The 17,893-nt window shown below is 43.8% G+C and overlaps 1 protein-coding gene across 8 annotated transcripts in view; it reads left to right on the top strand.

Annotated features, from left to right (window-relative positions):
* The window catches only part of Tln2 (talin 2), a 416,961-nt gene that overhangs the window by 167,304 nt on the left and 231,764 nt on the right, over positions 1-17,893 (top strand). For all 8 annotated transcript variants that reach the window (NM_001081242.2, XM_011242813.3, XM_011242812.3 and 5 more), the window contains one exon: positions 6,753-6,826. The gene's annotated coding sequence lies outside the window, so the exon portion shown is untranslated. The remainder of the gene's footprint in view (positions 1-6,752; positions 6,827-17,893) is intronic.

The following is a 17,893-nucleotide window of genomic DNA, read 5'->3' as shown; positions in this document are numbered from 1 at the left end:
GAGCTGCTGATGGGCAGATGGCACTCTGTTGTTTAGGAAAGCAAGCTGAGCAAGCCATGGAGAACAGGCAATAACAGCATTCTTCTGTTCAGCATTCTCAGCTTCAGTGCCTGCCTCCAGGCTCCTTTGTTGAGTTCCTTTCTTGACCTTCCTCAATGAGACTATAACATTCCTCCCCAAATTGCTTTTTGAAATGGCTTTTATCACAGATATAGTGAACTTAATACAAAATTGTTATAACACCTTCAAGTGAAGAAAGACTTATGTGACTATTGTATTCAGAACGTTAAATTTAGATCAGTAACGCATCAGATACTTCCCTAATACCTGTCTGCCATGTTTGCTTGCTCGCCTCCTCAGAAGATTAATCATGAAAGCTTATTTGTGGAGTTTCCCACTTCCAGAGAATTAACTTGCTGCTTCTTCCATTAAAGCAGTGGTTCTCAACCTGTGAGTCGTGACCTCCTTGGGGTTACATATCAGATATTTACACTAGCAAATTACAGTTATGAAGTAGTAAAGAAATACATTTAAGGTTGGTGGGGGGGGGTTATCACAACCTGAGGATAGGGTCAAAGCATTAGGAAGCTTGAGAACCACTGCAAGAAAGCCTTGTGCGTAGCGTAGCTCTGTGTAATTGAAATTCCTAGTTGTTCACTCACGAGTCAACTAGGCCTCAGTTAGGAACAGAAGTTAGTGCAGTAACTGACTGAATATGGCAGAGATAAAGTCTATTGTGGATTCCCCAATATTGATATAATTAACTTATGTGTGCATATGTGAAGGGCATGCACATATACCCGTGGGTGTGTACATGCCTATACGGGCAACCGTCTTATTTACTGAGCCATCGCTCCAGCCCCTGTAGTCTATATTCGTTTGTGGAGCATCCCTCTAACTGTCACTGTTTGAAGATTGTGCTATGTAGTACTCATTCTTACAAAATTTGCATTCTAATTGCACATACTAGGAATTGGCATTTAAGTATTTTAAAAGTTTTAGAGGGGAGAGTGAATTCTAGAACAATAAAGACTTCCTAACCCCGCTCACATTTTTGATCTGGAAAGCCCATAAAGAGGAAATACAACAAAACAGAAGGATTGCAGCCTCTCACGTGGCCTCTGCATAAAGACACACTTTACCCCACTTTGCATTCACATCCTTTGCACCATTAACTGAACATTTACAGGATTGTTTTTAGTCATTTAATTAATGCAAAGTATGTCTTTAATAATCATTTGCATAAAATAACTAATTAAAACATTTTCCAAAGTAGTATATGGGACATTTGTCCTAAGATGTAGACCACAAAAATAAAGTTATCTGTGCCTGTGTAATTGTTGGACTCATTTAGTCCTAATAACAGCATATTAAAGCATCTAAAATGTTTCTGTGGTAGAAAACTCCTTTTAATTTTTGTTAAGCCAGCGTTTCCCACATTCAATGAAGAAACTTTTGTTAATGCAATACTTTTTATTTTTAAGATTTTATTTTTTTGTGAAAGTGCTTATCTCTGTGTCTGTATGTGTACTGTGTCTACATATTATGACCAGGGGAGGGTAGATTCCCCAGAACTGTGAGGCACTCCATGTGGATGCTGGGAACTGAACTCAGGCCTGAACTAAACTGAGTTGTTCTATGCCCCAGTATAGGGGAATGCCTGAGCCAAGAAGCGGGAGTGGGTGGGGAGGGGGGAAGGGGATAGGGGATTTTTGGAGGGAAACTAGGAAAGGGGACAACATTTGAAATGTAAATAAAGAAAATATTTAATAATAATAATAATAATAATAATAATAATAATAATAATAATAATAAAGAGTATCAAGTGCTTTTAATCAAGAAACCTTCTCTCCAGCCCTGCATGGTTTTGAGGGTAAGGGGGTGGGCTTGGGGAATACTATCTGTAGAAGAATATACAAGATGTCCTAAAGTCTTTCTTTTGGGTCTCACTTTGCCCTTTGTCTTGCAGAGGACAAAGTAGCCTTCTTTCTAGTCTCCTTGGAATGTCTTGAGTGTTGCTGCTGCTGGCAGCTCTTCATTGAGATTCTTTTGACTCAGACCAGCACCCAGCTTCTAGCTGGCAGGTTAGTTCAGGAAGCCAGGAGCAGAGAAATGGCCTCTCTCTGAGGAGTCAGATATCTTCCAACCTAGCAGAGTGGGGCTGTACTCACGGAGACGCTCTTTGAATGAAAGCATTCTTTAGATTTCTGCAGAAGAACAGAACAGACATGGCAAGGGATAGACATTGGGAAATGTTGGGAGAGTTTCAGTTGCAAAATGTTTCTTCTTCTCTCCCTTTGATTCTGGCCATTGCTGTGTGTGGCTGTCAGAGAACTCTGTCTTGTTTCTTCTTAGATTTTCTGACTTTGAAAGACAGGAATGCGCTTTGCTTTTCACTCGTGGCTTAGTCTTAATGTCTGAATACTCTAGTTTGGGGCCACAAAATACTTGCATCACTAATGCCTTAGATAGGCAGACACACTACAGGGGTATGGAGTCTCTGAGGAGAATCCAGGACCATGTGGCAGAATGAAGATCCCTTCTAGGCTCAGAAGAAGCAGGGAGGTCCTGTGCCACATGGTGTGTGAGGAGCTTGCTCATCTCCTGGGCCTGCAGTCGGGCTGTCTCTGAATCAGGGGTGAGGATGGAATAGAGGAGAATCTAGAAAATCCAGTCATGTTAGGTCTGGTAATTTCAGGAATTGTCAAATTTTCAGCATCAAATGGGGAGCTTTATAAGGCGAAACAGCCCGGGCTGACAGCGCCCTTCCTCTGGTGAATGAGAAGGTTTTGGTAGTAACTTTTGTTGACTTCTGATTGCATCAACCAGTGCTTTATGCTATCTCTAGACAGCAGTACCCAAGGAGCTGCCAAGTGACTCGATCAGAAGATAGAGTGCTCTTTGGAAGCCCGTGGTCTTCTAATTCCTTGAGTAATTCAGGTTTAACAAGAAGGATTTTAGGACGAGACATGTGGTTTGGTGATAGAAAGGGCTTGCCTGGCATAGTCAGGGCCCTGGATTCCATCTCTAGCACCACAAAAACCCCACCAAGCATTTTAAACAGATAGCTGTGCCCGCAGGAGGCCTGTTCTGTGTCAGCGTTCTCTGGGGACCTGTTAAGATCAGACAGTGAGCAATGAGTCTCTGCCACAAGCTGATTCTATCTCTGCTTCAAGAGCCTGTGGCTCAGATAAGCTCTATAGTGACGGCTGGACTTCGCTGGTTGTGTTAGCTGTGTGTTCACCCTGAGCCTGGCCCCTTCCCCAGTGGCTTTATTACAAAGCAGGAAATTTAGGCCCGAAGAGTTTAAAGCACATTGAGGGCAAATGACTAGTAAATTACTGTCCAAGATCAAATTTCTTCCTCTTAGCCACTATGCCTTCCCTCAGTGTAATGTTGAATTTCACAAATCTTGTTTTTTTTCTTTTGTGTGTGTGTGTGTGTGTGTGTGTGTGAGAGAGAGAGACAGACAGACAGACAGACAGACAGACAGACACTGAGAGAGACAGAGACTGAGGCGGGACAGGGGGAGAGAGAGACAGAGACAGACAAAGAGAGAGAGAGACAGACAGACACAGAGAGAGACACACACAGAGACACAGAGAGACAGACACAGAGACAGACACAGAGAGAGACATAGAGAGAGACAGAGAAAGAGACAGAGAGAGACAGAGAGATAGATATTTAGGATATATGACATGTTATTGCTTGTGTGTGCATGTATGTTTTTGCATGTATGTGTGTACATACACATATACATAGCTATGTGAAGTCCCTTCTTACCTCGGTTTGTTTCCATCTCTGTGATAAAACACCATGAACAAAGCAGCTTGGGGGAGGGGTTTGTTTGGCATCCACATCATGATCACAGTCTGACACTGAGAGAAGGCAGGACAGAAGCTCCATCAGAAACCTGGGAGGAAGAACTCAGAGAAGGTGGAGGAGGGCTGCTTGCCGTAGGGCTTGTTCATTGCGGGGATAGCTTGTTTTGTCTTTGTATATCATCTTGGACCACCTGCCTTGGGGTAGTGCAACTCCATTAATCAAGAAAATGCTTATGGACCAGTCTGGTAGAGACATTTTCTCAGTTGAGGTCCCTCTTTCTAGATGACCCAGTTTGCGCTGGATTGACACAACTGAAGCAGCCCAAGGCCCGAGGTTGATAGCCATCTATCCTCACCTCTTTCCCTCTGTACTCACTGAGGCCTGCTCTCTCTCTCTCTCTCTCTCTCTCTCTCTCTCTCTCTCTCTCTCTCTCTCTCTCTCTTTCTCACTCAGATCCAGAGCTTGCTATCCAGCTTGCCCTCACACTCCCCTCTCACACCTCCGAGGCAGCAGTTATGGAAAGGCCACCATGCCCACCTGTCTGTCCTTCCGGAGGGTGTCAGGAACTCTAAGCGCTGATCTTCACACTCTGTACCGAGTACTGGAACCTTCAAGCCATTCTCCCAGCCCAGTCTCCAACTCGGGCCCTGTGGAGACTCGCTTGGCATTGAGGAGGCTCCCTGGCTTTGGTGACTTGTGACTTTTTCTGAGTGGTGTGTTGCAGCCGTAGATACTAAGTGCCATGACAGCTCATCTCTGAAACAAAATCCTGGCTCTGGTCTATTGTCTGACTTCCTCGGGCTTGTTCCAGGGAGAGGGAGCTGAGAGGACAGGAAGGGGGCTAATAGAAATATGACTTAAAAGTATCTGTGCAGCTACCTGGAATTACGGTTTCCTAACCAGGCTCATAATTACGATAGTATAGGAGTGCTTGTACGATATGTAACTTGGAAGCCTTTAAACATAAAGGAAGGAGAAGAATACATTTGTTTTCTAGATGTAAAGTGAACATGAGGGGCCCATTGTGGGAATACATTCTTGCGTTTTGTAATTTCAATGGAAAAATAGGGCTTTTAATATATAAATATGACCTAATAAAGAGAAACCTGTGTAGTGGCTAAGCATATTGATAAAAAATATTTTAACTGTAGGCTGGCTCACCTGCATACTTAATGGTCCCTTTGTTTTTCTTTATGCAATCTGTCTCCTTACAAATTCCAGTGTTAAATTAGACGTTATGTGAGGCCTGAGAGGTGGCTCCGCCGTCAAGAGCAGTTGTTGCTCTTGCAAAGGACCTGGGTTTTGGTTCCCAGCACCCACATGACGATTTACAGCTGTTCTCAACTCTAGTTCAGGGGATTGGATGCCCCCTTCTGACTCCAGTGGGCACCAGGCACACACATGTTGGCATACATATGTACATGCAGGTAAAACTCAAGCAGATAGAAATCAAATAAGTCTAAAAGAATTTCGTAAGATTCTACCTACCTGATGGAGTCATCCTTTGCCTTTGGGATGTGAGGTTGGAGCTGCCCAGCTAACTTTAGTTAACGTTAGTGATCACAGGCATTAGGTGAATTATAGGTGCTTCATCTTTGCTCAGGGTCACAGAACTTAGTATATTTCCTTTCCAGTAAACTTCCATCATATTTCTTCATCTTAGGGAAAATTTATGATTGGCTTTGTTTCATCTTAAGGGGGATATTAATTTCCTTATTGGTTTGTAAATTATGAACAACAACTTTTTGTCTTGCATGTAAATATTTTTCATGTTTATCTTTTTGCAGAAGTATCAGTGGAATTTTTTTGTCATTTTTTAATTTATGTATTTTAATTTTTCTGTGTGTGTGTGTGTGTGTGTGTGTGTACATGCACATGCGCATACAGCTACCACTGGATGAGGGTGTCAGATCCCCCGGAAGCTGGAGTTATAGGTGGTTGTAGCTGCCCGGTGTGGGTGCTTGGAACCTAACTCTGATCTGCTGGAGCAGCAAACATTCCTAACCACTGAGACCCTAACTTAGTTTTTGTTGTTGTCGTTGCTAATGTAGCAAGCCAAATGTTTTATTATTTTATATGTTCAGATTTTGTTTTCATGCTTAAAAAGACCTTCATTATCTCAATGTTATGAAATATTCAGACACACACTCCTCTGTTAATCATTTGATTCTATTTTCAGTTCATGCTTTTATAAGTGAGAAGGTATAATAAATAATATAATAATATTACCAACATAATACAACCATATAATTTATTAACTCATTTTTCTTTCCCACCTGATGACATGTCCCTGTTCTACACAGACGCTCTGCTTGTTCTCAGCTTGCTCTGTTTATTCACTAGGACTAGGTTTTTTGATAAATCTGTAATTGATGGTGTTTTTCTGCCTCTTGTTGGGTTTCCACTGAGTAAAGTGTCAGATGGTGAGGTCCCAGGGCCTCAGAATGGACATGACAAAAAGCTGAAGCAAGAAGGAATTGCTTGATAATTGAATCCCAGGACTAAGTGGGAGAGAAGCGGACAGTTCCGCATGCTAATGGGGGTGAAGGGGGAGAAGAGGACACAGGGCCTGAAATTGGTTTAGACATGGTGACAGGGTACAGGAAGAAGGACACATGGAGTTGGTTTTTTGTTTAAATTCAAATCCATTAAAGCCTTCCTAACACAGAAGGGGTGTGTGTGGGGGGGTGCTCTGTCTCTTTGCCAACAGTAATGTAATTTTGGTCTTTGCATAAATGTCCTGGGACCTCAATTCCCTGTCCGCACAGCAAATTCCCAGCACATGTGGTGTGGTAGAAACTCACAGCTTCCGGAGTTATTTCCTTTTGTTCTTAGTGTAGGGAAAATGACCAAACATATAGACTTTTTGCTCGCAGCCTCATGCCTGTAAGGGTACTTGCGTCTAATGGTTTTTCTTATTGTTCTAGGTATTGCTGCTAGAAGCTTCTCACTCCTCAGGATCTTTTCAGGGAAACCGAAACTGAGTAAACTGAGAATTTAGGTAAGTCTTTAAAAACAGAGAAAGGAGGGAGGGAGGGAGGGAGGGAGGGAGGGAGGGAGGGAGGGAGGGAGGGAGGGAGGGAGGAAGGGAGAGAGGGAGGGAGGGAGGGAGAGAATAAAGACAAAAATCCTCATTAACTGAGTCCCGGGGACAGGAGGGGACAGGAGCGTATGTTGGTATCTTTCCACAAAGCGTTTCAGAGCTGTCTCTTACACCTTCCTGTGGTGCTCCCCAGAGTGTATGCGCTGCAGCTGGTGTGCATGGTACCCGGTCATGGTGCCTGCTTGCTGTTTGGTAGGTAAAAGGGATGGATCTTGAGCTGGGCTTTTCCCTTACCTGATTGTCCGCATGAATCCCCATTCACCCAAACTGGGTTGTTTTGTACATATTTTGATAGGGTGAAGATCGGGAGTGCTGGGTAAAGAGCTGATCAAACTAGAGACTCCCTGTAGCCCTTGAAATGGAAGCAAGTGGTCCCTGGGGGACTTCAGGGTCTGGGAAGGTGGCTGTTGAATGGGAGGTGTAAAGATGAATTACATGTAATAGGTTTTTCCTTGTAGGACATGTGGGACATAGGACAGCAGGGTCTTGGGTGGTAAGCATGAACACTCTGGACTGAGATGTAGGGATATGCCTGCAGAGCCTGGGTTTGCTAAGGTTTAGTCCGACAGGCAAGTCAGGTCAGACAGTGAAATGGACCTGTCAGTGCCTCAGCCCTCAAGTAGTGTAATAGGCCACCCAGGGGTTTCAGTTCTAGTCCTAACTGGCTGAAGACCCTGGGGCAGATCATTTCTATCTCTGTCTGACTGTCTTCATCTGTAGAGTTTGTAGGATGGGCATACAGCATTGAGATTTTGGGGGGCGGGGGATAGCGAAACCATGTTGGGAGCAGTTTACAGTGTCTTCCCTGAAGATGGACAGATGACTGTTGGAGCTCAGAGGGAATGCATATTTATTTGTAGTTCTATGTCCTGTCTGGAATCTTTCATGGTAGAAGATTTTTTACAAAATAGTACTATTCTCTGCTAGAGTCATCTTATGAAAGAATGAGTGTTTTGATACTAGAAGATTAGGGGCAGGGTGTGGTGGTTCACACCTTTGGTCACAGCACTTGAGGCGGGCAGATCTCTGTAAGCTCAAGGCCAGCCTGGTCTGCATAGGGAGTTCCAGGCCATCCAGGGCTGTGTAGTGAGACCCCATCTGTCTTTAGAGAGTGCATAGTTAGTTTTATAAAAATGGCTAGCCTTTCCCAGCCTTTCCTCCTTTCTCTGTTAACTAGTGACCGACCGTCAGTGGAAGAATCCGGAGCGAGGGCCTAAGGGCTGACATTGGTAGGCTCTAGAGTATATATGCCCTAGAATAATGTGCCCAGTGTGGTGGGCAGCTCTGGCCAGCATTCGATACATATGACTGTCTATTTCAGAATTGGGGAGAGGGGAATGGCGTACCAAGATCTTCAGAGAAGTGAGCTTGGAACTTGGGCCCTAGAAAGTAAGTGACCCCAAGTATGAATTCAAGGCTGACTGTAGATCAAGGGCATAGCCAAGAGTTATGAACTCACAGCAGTGGAGTGAGATGTGAAAGGAGTGTACTTGGTGACATCCTGTGCTGTGGGCTGTGGCAAAGGCATAGTATAATTCTGTTGACTTCTCCTTGGGCAGTGGCAGTGGTGGTATTGGTGGTGGTGAGAGAGAGACAGAGAGAGAAAGAGAGAGAGAGAGAGAGAGAGAGAGAGTTGCAGATGGAGAAAATCATGGCTGAGATTACTACTAGACAATGATGTCATGTGAGGGACAATCAGAGTGCTCCCTGCTTCAGGTTCCCACCATTCCGTTACTTCAGAGAGCCCTAGAGGTGCTGTGTTGTCTGTGTTTAGGGCTTGGCTGCTCAGTTTGTGTTTTTCCTCATCCTGTGATTTCTGGCTTATGTTTCTGCTACCAATTCCTTTTTCAGAGAAACTCAATGGAATTTGACAGTCTCACCTGGCTGTCTTCTGCCCTGTCACCCCAGCTCTTGGCTTACTGCCTGTTTGTTATGCTTCAACTCTCAGGCTCTAACCCAAGAATATTTACTCACTGCCCTTTTCAGGGGTGAAAAGACTATATCAAGCAAGAGTATAGGAGTTGCCTTAAATGTGGAGGAATCTGAGAGATCACCAGAACTTTTGACATGTCTGAAAGTATATATGCTAGGTGGGGCTTTTATTTTGACATGAACCAGGGAAAGGAAAATTGCTTTAAGGGATCTCTGGACTCCAGATTGGAATAAAATTTAATGAATGAACAATGAAACCAATCAATCATGTTCAGGAGCTTTTCAGAGAAGCAGGATGTTCTGGGTGGGATCTTCTAGGGATGAATGGTAAAGCACTGGAGACAGCCATGCTTCTCCGAAGTCAGTGTGGACTTTCAGAGGGACCTGTGTAAGCGTGCGAGTGTATGTGCACGTATGCGAGGAGTGCGATGCTGATGGATGGGTGGGGAATGATAAATGGCTAGTTTAGTTTTCTGTTTAACGGCTCATGATGTGTTCTGGATTGGAGTGGCAGTGCAATCTGTTAAATTTATCTCTGCTCACTATAGCTTATAAGAGAAATATTTTAAAGGCTATCTTAAATTTAAAAAACCAACATATTGGTTTGGGCTCTCTGGGAAATTTGTAGTTCCTATTGCTGGTTAGGGGAGGATATCCAATCTGTAAAAGTCAAAGTAGGACCAATATGAATACTTGGCGATCTATACCGATCACTCAAAGGCTATGATGTCAGTGGATAAGCTGTTCCCGGGGCTCCTTTTCTTCATTAGAGATGAAATCAGTTATGCACTTTGATCTTCCCAGCATGCACCATCAGCTAGTTTTTTACTTTGGCCACTTCTTTGTGTCCCATCTCGGGCAGCCTGAGTGACTGAGGCTGCTCCCCAGAGCTGGGCTTCAGCCCCTGCACGCAGGCCCTTGCTCTGCTGCTGCAGTGCATACTTTCAAACAAAAGCAACCACAACTTGCAGATTGGTTGTCATCGTTAAACTCATTGATGAGCTGGTGTGATGGCTCAGTGGGAAATAGCTCTTGTCATCAGGACTGATGATCAGAATTCAACCTCAGGACTCACATGGTGGGAAGAGAAAGTCTCTTTTCCCTGTATGTTATCCTCTGACCTTAACACACACACACACACACACACACACACACACACACACACACACACACACACACAAACTATGGCATGTGTGTACCCTCATAGGTACATAGACATGCATACATGCAACCTAAACCAATCAATATGAAATAAAAATAGATTAACCCACAATTGAACAAGGTGTGCCATTTCCCTGAACTTGATAGCTAATTATGTATGTCCATTTCTTTCCCCTCCTTTGAAGTTAAAATCCTAAGGGAGAACTCAAGATTTGATTGTTTTCTAACAATTGATTGAATTTTATGGAATCAGTGACTTTTTTCAATGAGTGATTTTTTTTTTCATGTATCTACATACTTTCCTTTGGAACATAAACCTTTAAAAAAATAATTCAGTCTTCAGGGCTAGAGAAATGGCTCATGAGAAACCTGAGTTTGGATCCCCATCACCCACATGAAAATCCAGGTGTGGGGGTGCACATGGGACCCCAGTGCTAGAGAGGCAGAGACTTGTGGGTCCTGGGGCTCAGGGACCTGCCAACCCCCAGCTTCATGTGCAGACACGGGAGCATGTACATACACGTTCAAACGAGAGGTCACTCTTCTTTCAGGCTCTAAAATTTAGAAGATTCAAAGCAAACATGAGAATTAGCTTTCCAAATTCATAAAAATTACCAGTATATTTGCAGAACTGAGATGTGACTTAATAATAATAATTTAAAAACCCACACTTTAACCTCACCTATAATAATAGCAATATCCTGTTGATGAATATATTAACAAAAGCTGAGCAAAATTCCATTGCCGTGATGTAAAACAGTGATGTAAATAGGGGGCCTTAAAATTCAGTTCAATTGTTGTTGTATACAAAGGGTTTTAAAAGCGGGGCTGAAACAGATAGCTTAACTTTTTACAGCATGTCTAGCTTTTCCAGAGCACCCATGTGAGGTGGCTTACGACTGCCTGTCACTCTTGCTTTAGTGGAACTGTTCTGACCTCTGAGCCCTGGCACATACATGGAACACACGCGTGAATGCATGCGTAAACACACACACACACACACACAAGCACTAAATAGTTAAACATTTTAGTGGTAAACATTTAAAAAAAAAGGATCACAAAAGACCTCATCTAGCCAAAGACATCTTGAGCTAAAAGACTCTAATTGAAGACACCCCACTTCTTGACTTAATGCATACTGCTGACCTATATTGAGAAAAACAATGGTAATGGATTAATAGCAGATAAAACAATGAACTGAATAGAAAACCCAGAAATCTATGCATTTGTGGTCAGCTGATTTCAATAGTTGTGCCAAGAACACATAATATCGCGGGACCAATCTCTCCAATAGTTGATCTTAGGACAAGTGAATATCAATACACAATACTCAGAAATACGAAATCGTGCCTTTGCCACCTGTCGCATCAAAGGCCAGTCAGAAGTGCATTAGGGACTGGGGGGGGGGGGTAGATTACTGGACAGAGTGCTTTACATACGCACATGAGCCTGCCTTCTAACCCCAGCACTTCAGAATCAGTATTAAGGACTTAAAGACTGAGTCTGTTAAATGACTAGAAGAAAACATAAAAGAAGAGGTTCTGAGCAGTGGGGTTTGGGATATGAATCCCAAAATAAAGATAAAAATAGCAGTAATAGACAAAGGAGGTTACACCAGACCAAAGACAGCAGAAGAGCAACAAATGACCTCAGAGCTCCAGCAAGACGTCTTGGGGAATAAAAGCGTTTGTCCTTGCAAAACTGACAGCCAGTGTTCAGTCCCCCAAAACCTACCCAAAAGAGCTATATATGGCATAGCATAACTGTAATCTCAGCACCTCTAAAGAGAGTTGGGAGGTGGAGTGAGGAGGCGTTCCCAGAAGCTCAATGACTAGGTGGTCTGGAGCATATAGTGAAGCTGGAACAGTAAGTGCAACAGAGCTCACCTCCTGCAGGTTGTCAGCACACGTGTGGCAAGCTCACACATCTGCACTCGCACACACAGGTCCTACACAAACATACACTTACATGCTAATAATGAATGAATAAATAAAAGGGAGTAAGTATGGAAAATAAGAACCTAGAAAATCTTATTCAAAGGAGGCCAGATGTATACTGCTCCTTCAAAAACCTCGTGTTCAATTCCTAGCACCCATATCAGCAGGCACACAACTGCCTATAACCCCTGCAGGTTCTAGACTCATGTGTACCCTCATAAATATAATTTAAAGTGAGAATAAAATCTAAAAACAGAAGCAGAGCCAAAGGACCCAAATATAACACTCAAAGAGTCCACAAGAATATGAGTAAACACTCAAAACATTGAGTTTCAGAGAAATGTAAGAAATGGCTGGGTAGGAGATAGCAGTGAAAACTGTGGTGAGCTAGGACTGCACACTGTGAGAGCATCTCACAGTAACGTGATGAGAGATACCAAGAAAAGGGAAGCCTTGTATGTGGGAAGACCACACAGGATCCATCAGTCCCACTGCTGAGACTGATGTATCAGAAGTAAATGGCATAGCAAAAAGAGGTCTGCATGCCTGTATGGATTCTGTTATTGCTGTTTTCAGTTCTTAAGTTTTGTTTTATTATTTGCATCTGTGTACGTGATTGCTACAGTGCATGAGTTGAAGTCAGTAGCTTTCAGGAGTCAGTTCTCTCCTTCAACTGTGGGTTCCGGGACTCGAACTCAGGTCGTTAGGTTTTTATGGAATGTGCCTTTACCCACAGAGCCAATCTTGCCAAGTAAGCAAGCAGTGTTGTTCCTCAGAGACAAAATATAAAATTTGTATGTTATCATTTAACAAGCGAATGAAGAAAATGAGCTACACGTACACAGTGGCATGCTTCTCCACCCTGAAGTCGGCAACCTTGTCTCTCAACAGCTCGGGTAAATCTAGAGAATGTTGTATTAAATGGAAAGGCATGGAAAGAAAAATAACTACGTGTTATATCTATGCAGAATCTATAAATGTTGAACTTAAAAAGTAGAGGGATGGCCGGCAGCTGCTTGGGGCTGAGAAGCTGTAGTTAGAAGGAATGGATTCAGAGATCTCTCACACAGAATAATAGCAGCGTTGATGATGTACCCTTGAAAACTGATGAAAAGAATGTGTGTTCTTACCACATATAAAAGCACGGGAGGTAATACATGTTAATTATCTCAATGTAACCATTTTGTAATACAAGTCAAATTATTACGGGCAAATAGCTAACAACAGGAATCATTTCATAAAGCTGGTGAAAAGTATTGGTGTCTTACGTGGGCATGGGCATGGGCACTTAGGCCTGTAGTACCAGAAGTCAGGGCCTCACATGGTTCTTCTTAGAAGCAACTGCATCTTTTTTTTGCAAATATTGTTTGTGTGTTGGGTGATTCTCATGCATATATAGCATGCTGTATCTCTTTTTACGTTATTAGTGTCTATCTGTCTGAGGTGGGTGGATGCAAGTGCAAATGTGTGCAGGGAAGGTAAGAAGTCAACTTCAGTTGTTTCCCACCTCACCTCACAGGGTCTCTCACAGTTTGGAGCTCGGTGGATGATTCAGCTGCCCAGGGAGCTCCAGAGATATCCTATTGCCACCTCCAGCACTGGGATTAGAACTATGGGCCACTGCAGATGTAACTTTTATTTTCCTGAGTATAATTGTTGTCTTGGAGGCTTACTGCCTCCATCTGCTGACCTAGGCCTCGTCCTGGAAGCTTCGAGCCTCCATACAATCTTACCTAAGCCTAGAAAGTTTTCAGTTTCTGAGACTGACTTCTGAATTAAGCTCTCCCTTTCTTGCTCTTTCTGATTTTGGCTGGCTGGTTCAGTTTAGTTGCTCTGGCTTAAACTTCTCTCCAAGCTGACTGATTCAATCTGGCTTCTCTCAGCTTCTCTTGAATTGCACTGTTAGGCCTCAAACTAATTCTGACAATCTGTTCTAATCTTCTGGCTAGATTCTTCTCCTTCTCTGGTCTTTGTCTGTGACTTCTTGTTGTCTCTTCAACCTGTCTCTGTAAAACTTACCCAGTGAGACTGCTTCCTCTCCTCTGCACTGCTGTCTCTTAAGTAGCTTCCCTTTTCTCTCCTCATGAGAGTTGGGCATATCCCATTGTCAAATCGTTCTCTGATTCGTTGCTTTGTCTGCCACACAAACATCACTTTCAAACATGGGTGCTTCCTTCTAAAACTAACTTTACCTTCATTGTTTGGGGTTAATGTAGGTTTACATTTTTCAAAACCCACTTTAATGAGGGTTCTAGTCTACCAACAAAATGTAGGCGAGAAAGATGGTTAATAGGACAAGGGGGATATGGACCTATTTAGAAGTAGTTCTTTAGGGTAATACCAATCTTTGTTGTGATGTCCAAAACATCAAACATGAATCAGTAGCAGCAGCTCAACTCAGAAGAAACCACAAGGCCCCTCCGAATCTGCATGAGTCTGCAGAAGTGGCAAGAAGCCGCCAGAATAGCATGAGAAGGTTTTGACTTATTCTCTAGAAGGCATGACAAGCAAAGCTCTTCGAAGACCACCAAAGCCTTGCAAGGCAAACCAATGCAAGAGTCTTATAAGCTGAGCCACACCACAATTTGAAACAGGTTTTTCCAGTAAACAACCTAACCTCAGGGTTTACAGTATGATCAAATAGCCTGTAACAGGCCACCATGCCTGGCTTTTTACATGGGTCCTGGGGGTGAAACTCATTCAGCAAGCATTTCCCCAGCCCCTCCCTTTGTCAGTTTTAAGGGCTGATTCTGGGTGTCCTGCAATCCTGTAAAGATCATTCCCATCCTTTCTTCTTCTTATGGCTGATTGATGCCTCAGGACTGCCCTGTCTCCTATGAGTCTTGTTTTCTTTCCTCCATACTGTTTCTTTGTTTACACCAACTCACCCCTATCAAATTTTCAGTTTCAGGCAGTGATATCTTTAGTTTTATAGTCTCAGGATTGGTGATAGATACATACATTCTAGTTTGACAGGTTTGTTAGTTTTTTTTTGTTGGTAGTAGTGATTGAATCTAGTGTCTTTACAGAGCCCTCTACCACTGAGTCACACCCCTTTACCTTTCTGTTCTGTTGTTTAATTGCAGTTACAGCTTGTGTGATTTAGCTCTTGGTTCTAAATGTGAGGCGCCAGTAAGCAATATTTGATATAATTAAGTAAATAAATACTGTCCCCATCCAAGCATGCTCAGGTGGTCCTCTAATGCCTTTGCACATCAGTGGAGCGTGGCTAAGTGGAGCTTTTACACTGCACCAGCAATCTTGAATGCAGTCTGAAGTTTCCTAGGCTCTGTCCTCATCTTCTCTCTGAGCAAGCCACTCTGCTTGTGAATTCCTCTGATGCTGGGTCCTGAGGTTTGTCTCAGCACGCCACTAAGCAAGTGCTGCTATTAGGGAAAAGCTCCTTCGCACACTGAGTGACAATGACAGTTTAGGGACTGGTGTGTGGAGGGGATCAAGAATCCTGGGTAAACCCTGGGCTGAATTGCTTCTCAGATTCTGGGGCAGGCTGTGCACGGTGGCTTCCTGTGGCTCCATAGGCTGGAAATGCCTTCCCTGGCTATAGTGTGTTTGCCATCCTTTCTTCAGCGAGCTACTGCCCTTACCTGCCCTCACTCTTGCTAGCTCTGGCCAGCTTCTCAGGCTTGTGACCCTGAGCTCGCTTTACAGAATCCTGCTCTGGCTTGGGCTTGGGGAACATCCATTCCTACACTGCTCCTGTGCTGAATTTGAACTGAGAGGAAGAACACCTACCCACCCTCCTGGTGCGTGGCACAAGTGTGCTGTCAGCAGTTAGTTGTTTCTGTACCTAACCTCTCCAGCCTTCCCACCCCCACCCCCACCCCAACAAGCTGCTTTAAACCCAGTTTCTAGTTCTTTTAGGTTCCTAGTTACCTGGGACAGATTCTAAACAGCCTTCATCAAAAGAGAAAAGTGTATGAAGTTTAAAGTCTTTTTTTTCTACCTGATATAAATAAACTCCAATATTTTCTTTAGTTTATTTACCTCTAAGAGGTGAGGGATAGTTGAGTCTCTCCTGCTGAATGCCTGGCTCTTGGTGCCTAGGTTTTCCAGGACTCTCCACTGGACAGCTGCAGCAGGCTGGTGGGCTCCACACTTAAATCGAGAACAAGACACTGGCCTCCTCTCTTCTCAGAAGGCTGTGTTCAGAGGAAGCAACTCAAGGATAGACATAAGGATTGGCCTCAGAGCACGGGATGGTGTGAAGTGTTCTCTCACGTTTATGTTTACGTACATACTGCCAAGGAGCAGTGGGGTCTGTGAGTGACAGCAAGTAGGAAATGGTAGTGGGTTTCCAGAAGAGAGGCTTTTGCATTTTGTAAGTGTGAGTTTTGGAGCATCAAACAACGCAGCTATCAGTCTCCACCTGGAATGAAGTCCTGAGGTGGGCTGCTCAGGCCAGGCTGAACAAGGACATACTCCCACCACAACAAGATTTCAGTGGGATAGGGCCAAGCCTTCATTGGGGTAAATGTCTCAAGTCAGTACCCACAGCAAATATCCCTTCTAGACAAATATCACATATAGGAATTGCTTGGGGGAGCTGAGAAGATGGCTGAATAGTAACAGGGCTTTCTCTGCATTGAGAATTTCCAGCACCCAGCCAAAAGCATGACTCTGTGAGCCTGTAAATCCAATGCTGTCCAGCGAGACTAACTGAACTGAGCCACACCACAATTTGAAACAGGTTTTTCCAGTAAACAACCTAACCTCAGGGTTTACAGTATGATCAAATAGCCTGTAACAGGCCACCATGCCTGGCTTTTTACATGGGTCCTGGGGGTGTAACTCAGTGAGAGACCCTGTCTCAAGAGGAGAAGGTAGGAAGGGATAGAGTAGGCCTTCCAAAGTTGTCCTCTGACCATCATATAGCACACACAGGCAAGTGCACTCACACACTCATACACTACATGTCTGTAGGGATGTTAGGGGCGTCTGTGTGTGTGAAAGACAGAGGCACACACACACACACACACACACACAGAGAGAGAGAGAGAGAGAGAGAGAGAGAGAGAGAGAGAATCACTAAAATCTTAGGTTAAACATAATCCATGTGCTTCCATTTGTTTTTATGTAGATGCTCAATTGACCTCATACTTTGGCCAGTGGAAACTAATTCAAGGCAACTCCTACTTTCTTTGAGATGACTCTGGCGTGCTTTGTATGTGTCTCGCCTTCTGCGCTGACAATGTTACAGACTTCAGTATCCCGTTCTTGACTAGCCTTGAGTTTGCCATGTCCCCGAGGACTCCGTTCTTTTAGGTGTTTAGAGGGCACAGGTGGAGAAACAAGGCGCATTGATCACTGTGGATCTTCCCAGTGGCCACAGCTAGAGACTCTATATGACTACATAAACAGGTTGTTAGTTCACAAGGAAATTCAGTAGGTAAGGTTTTCCTGCAGCTTCATCAGCGCCCGTTCTTTCTTTTGTACTCCACATCCCAGTTATCTTTATCTGCTTTACCTCATGCTCCGTATACAGTGGTTTTCATTGGAAAGATACTTGAAAAACTGGTTTGGTTTTATTTTCCATTCTCAGAAATTCCTATTTGTAATTAAATGGCTATTTGATTTTATTCTGTGTGTATGCCTGCATGTGTACGTGTGTGTTTGTGTTCATGGCTGTGGGTATACTTGGAGGCCACAGGACAACTTGAGGTGTTGTTCCTCAGATGCCATCCACCTTGCTCTTTTGAAACTGAGTCAGTCGATAGCCTGGAGCTTGCCCAGCAGGGTAAGCTCTCTGATCAGAGCATCCATAGCAGAAGGGGTAGGGGAGTTCCTTGAGGCCTCTTCTGTATGCAGGGGACTATCACTAGTCCCATTGGCCTTGTGACAGAACCCCTTCTTCAGTTCTCTACCTTAGGTACCAGCACCTTGAGAGTTGGGTTTTATTGTGTGAATTTGGGGGCCA

This window comes from Mus musculus, chromosome 9 (assembly GCF_000001635.26).
Source record: "Mus musculus strain C57BL/6J chromosome 9, GRCm38.p6 C57BL/6J".
Classification (NCBI taxonomy): domain Eukaryota; kingdom Metazoa; phylum Chordata; class Mammalia; order Rodentia; family Muridae; genus Mus; species Mus musculus.
The sequence above is the reverse complement of the archived record's forward strand: the minus strand, read 5'-3'. Positions and strand labels throughout refer to the sequence as shown.